A 5,222-nucleotide genomic window follows, 5' to 3' on the forward strand; every position below is an offset into this window, starting at 1 on the left:
AAAAAAAAAAAGAAAGAAATCGTTCCTTATAATTCAGTTTGAAACAAACTTCCTCTCAACATCTCATTTTCATACTTGATTTTATGCAAATGGGCTATAACCAAGTTTCTTATTTAAAATATAGCCATTATATTAAGTATCAAAGACAACTTTTTCATTATGGTCAAGATCATCATATGTTGGGCCACTTTTCATTATATCTTAATTATTTTGCCCCTTCATTGGAATGAGAAAAAAATTGCCTTAAGGTGTTTTTTTTTTTTTTTCAATAATCAAGAGATTCTCTACATGTGAACTTTCTGTGAACAAAAACAGAGAAAGTCACTAATAGACCATCATGGTTTGACTATGTCCCTGTGGCTATTGTAAACAATTACCAGCAAACCGAGGCAATGTTAATTCAAAGGTTGTAGTTAACCCTCTTCAGAGCTGAGGTTATAGCTCTTTCCCATCTGTTAATTTTGTATTATTAGAATTTAAATTTCTTGGAGAAGCAGATGGCTATAAATTTTAACAGGTATTTATCATGCACTGCTATAACTCTAAATGCTGAACAGATCAAACTCCAAGTTTGTAGGGATGCACAGGGAATTAGTACTTTAAATGATGTGTCAGTAGTGAATTAATTTGTTTTGATCTACATGAAGAAAATTCAACATACTCTCGACAGTGGTTGGAGCTTACTTGACATGGTGCAATTCAAGGAGATATGTCAAAAAATACAGAAAAAGCTTATTAAAAATATATAAAAGGTATATAGCTGGGTATGGTGACAATATCAGCACTCATGAGATAGAGGCTGGATGATCACAAATTAGATGCCATCCTGGGCTACAGAGCAAGACTCTCATTCAAAAAGTAAATAAATCATTCAAGTAGAGGCCCAGGAAGATGGTGCAATCTTTAAAGTGCTTGCCATTCAAGTATGAAGACCAGAGTTCAGATCCTTGGCGCCCACATTAAATCAAGGCATGGTGATATGCACCTTTAATTCCAGCACTGTAGTAGTATAGACAGGAGCATCCATTGGATTTGCTGGCCTGCTAATTTGGCTGGGTCAGTGAGCTCTAGGTTCATTGAGAGATTCTGTCTCTAAAAGAATATAATGGAGAGTGAATAAGGAAGACACCCTCTAGCCTCAACACACATGTGCATACATGTTCACATGCACCACATATACATGAACATGAATACCTACATGTGCATGCACAACACATACACATAAATAATATACAAATAATACATGTGGAAATATATATGTACATATACATACATACAAATAAATTAAAAGTAGTTAGCATATAAATTACCTTGGATGACATAGGACTATGGAACCACAACAATCCACAAATGAAATATTGGGACAAAAGATATTTAGAATGCACTGGGAAAATGTTTCAGCTCTATATGACTCCCTTTGCAGATGGGGGAAGAGACGATAGCCAGAAATAACACAGGTTGAAAATGCACTAAACCCTTTTGCCTCCAAAAAGTTGATGAGACAAACCTGCCAACACTTTGTTTTTAACCCAGGAACAACCCCTTTTCTCTGTACCCAGAGGTATAGACACATCTGGATGTGACACTGAAGTTAGAAGGGGCATGGATCTCCATGAATTTTCTGCATTGAACTGTCACTTGTTGACAATCTACAACTCCCGAGGCTTGTCATAGCTATAGCTGTTTAAATGACTACTTATGTAATATCTTTACACAATCTGGACAGCTCTAAATTTATGCCTTAACCCAATAAGTACCTCAATGTACCATCTGGTTATAAAAATTATTAAGTGTTTTGTGAATATAGGAATAAGCAAATACAAACTCAATGCCTCTTACTAAAATCCCCTAACATCAATCACTTTTGACACTAGATGTGTGGGTTAACTCTCCACACAACGAAGGAAGTGACCAATTCTATAATAGATAGCACTAACCACAAATTCTATAAACCAATCCAGTTTGATCATATCTTCCTGGAGACATCTCCAAGTGCCATAACGTGAGGGCTTAGTCCCCAACACCATGCCCTCTTCAGATGCCAGTCTCAAGGCCCACACTATGACTCACATTCTAGAAAGAGTACCCATAATCTTCTCTTCAAATTTCAGGAATTTCATTATGTGGCTCACAGAAATCAGGAAAGTATTTCCTTACATCTATGACTGAATTACAAAGAATAATTGGAATGGATATAGATGAGGACATAAATGGCATAAGATCTGGCTGAAAAGAGGTGGCTCTTTCCCACCCTATGTGAATGTGGGACCATCTATCAACATCTTTGTATCCAGCTACATGGAAGATCTCCAAACTCTATTTTTTGGGTTTTCATGGGGATGTTATTGCATAACCACGATCTCCCAAAAAACAGCATACTCTAAAGCTAATAGAATGACTGAGGAAACCCAGAAGGGGTGGGCTGTTGGGTCTCGTTTGGATTCTGTGCAGTATTCATTGCTCCAGAGATATGTAAAGAACCCCTCTAAAACAAAACAAACAAAAAAACCCACAGAGGTCAAGGATCTACCATCAGACAAGGTCAATGTGTTAGTCAGCCTTCCATCACTACAAGAGACCTGAGATAATCAACTTATAAAAAGAAGACTTTCACATAGGCCCAAAGCATTGTCTTCCCATACATTGATAAATTGGACCCATCACATCCTGGTGGGAGAACATGGAGGAGCAGAACCCACTTACTTCATTTTTGGGCTCTGAAAGGCCCAGGCGTGAGGCCCAGTGGAACTTCCTGAGCCTAGCTAAAGTTTGGCGACCTGTCTCTGGCCAGCTAGGACTCAGCAAGACGCCTAATGGCTTCTGGCCTGCCACTTCTGCGTGTTAACTGTAATTACCATTTCAATAGTTACAGTTTACTATTGGCCCTTACCACTGCCCCCATCCTAAAATCCCCGCCTTTGTCCCCAACATGATATAGGTAACTGCTCAGAGTAATAAAGCGAGTTTTTTTCTGCGAGTTCCTGCATCAAAAAGACTCCCAACTCAGTGTGGTTTTTCTCCGGTGGCTAGGAGAGGTCTGAGTCATCCGATGCTCATCATCCCCTCAACCCCTAGGGAGGAACCAGCAGGCCTGGTCCTTCCCTCAGCACTACCTACCTGACCGGGAAGGAGCCCCGCACTTCATGAGCCATTGAGCATGAAAGAAAGAGACTGGGATTCCAATAAACCCTTCCAGGACACTCCTCAATGACATCTTCCCAGTAGACCCCACCATGTGCCAATAGTTTGCCCCTCCTTGATGACCCAGTCTTTCACATATGGGCCTTTGGAGGACATTCAAGATTTAAGCTACAGCAATAGGAAACAGAATTACTTTTGGTCCTCTCCATGTAAGAAAGCCAGGAAAGGGTAGAGCATATATACTTAGTTTATGTGGGAAGAGAAATTCTAGAATAGAAAATGAAAATGCATAAAAGGGGAGGAGAGAGAGATTTCTTTTTTGAGGCAGAAAATGTCTTAATATTATTAAATTCACTTAGGAAATAACATGAAACTTGAGAGTAATATAGAGGAACTGTGTACAGAAAACATTATACATACATACATACATGCATGCATACATACATACATACATACATATATACATATGGGTATTTGATACATAATAGCCAATTATTTTTTTAATTTTGTAAATTAAACTTATCAAATTAACATATTTAAATATATTCAATTAAAACAAATTAATTTTTATTGCAGTGTGAAAGTATGGAGAAAATGTCATATTTCTCTACATTTTCTTCCCTTTTCACTTGTACTCTTTTGGTTTGTTTTTGTAAGTGTGTTTAGGTTGTGTGTGACATAGTGTGGTTTGTGATGTGATGTTTGTCACTTAAAAACCTCACATACATTCTATTCTATTGAAACCTTGCTTTTATTCTTATTGAATTTACATTATACCTGTGACACCACAATTTTATTTTATTTCATTTATTTATTGCAAGCAGAGAGAGATAGGAGAAAGGAAAACAGAGAGAATGGACATGCCAGGACCTCCAGCAGCTGCAAATGAAATACAGACATGTCTGCCACTCTGTGACTCTAGCTTTGTGTAGGTAAGTGTAAAATCAAACTTGGGTTGTTAGTCTTTGCAGGCAAGTGCCTTAACTGTTGAGCCAAATCTCCAACACCACAATTGTATTGTTTAAAGGCCAGTTTTTGTGCTAGACACAGCTCTTTATGAATTGACTTACTACCCAATTCTCACCAGTAAGTTGTCCTAGTAAATAATCCTCAACTCATGCTCACACAAGCAACCTTAATTAAACTCACTGAATCACAATTCAAGAAATCAAAGTAGAAATAGGACTAGTTGGAAAGGATGAGGGATTCAGCGAGAGGAGGATGGAATAAGATAGAATCATAGGGTTGGACATGATTATATTATATATATTAAAATATTATATATAATAAAATTGTCAAAAGCTAAAAATATAAAACATAATGTTGAAAAGATGAAGTTATTCAATTCCAATTGCTAAGTAAATGGTAAGTCCTTATAAATGAAACATGGAAAGATAAGAGACGTCAGTTGGTAAATAAATTCTGGAAATAAATTCTGGATTTGACTTGATGTCCCATTCTCCAATGGGCATGGGATCACTCTTACAGCATTTTGGAGGTTCTGCTTGTATGTTTCACTACTTTAGACTTTCAAGATTAAACTCCTGTATCATTATTATTCATATTACACCTTCCCATCAAATAATGACCCATCATAGGCAAGGTGATCAGTCCCCAGGTACACCCCTATGTTGTGAGAGCTTTGTCAGTAGAGCCATTAAAAACTCTTGTCTTTTTGTGCTAAAATTGACTAGAAGGTTCCTTCCTAGCCTGAGAGGCTTCAAAGGATATATAAATTTATGCAAAAGACACTATTAAAGGCTTAGTGGTTCAGGTGCTTGCTTGCAAAGCCTAATGGCCCCATTTCAATTCCCTAGTATCCACACAAAGCCAGATGCAGTGGTGCAAGAATTTGGATTAATTGCACTGGCTGGAGACCCTGGTGCACCATCCTCTCTCTCTCTCTTTCTCTCTCTCTCTTTGCAAACAAATAAATAAATAAACAAATAATTCTAAATTTAAAAAAAAAGTAATTGAAAACCCCATGGGGAATACTAGCAACCGCATCTAGGAGGACCCCCTGTGGGATGGGGGCAGGGATGAGGGAAAAGATGATAGCAACACATGATGTGTCCATACAT

Source organism: Jaculus jaculus, chromosome X, assembly GCF_020740685.1.
Source record: "Jaculus jaculus isolate mJacJac1 chromosome X, mJacJac1.mat.Y.cur, whole genome shotgun sequence".
Lineage (NCBI taxonomy): Eukaryota > Metazoa > Chordata > Mammalia > Rodentia > Dipodidae > Jaculus > Jaculus jaculus.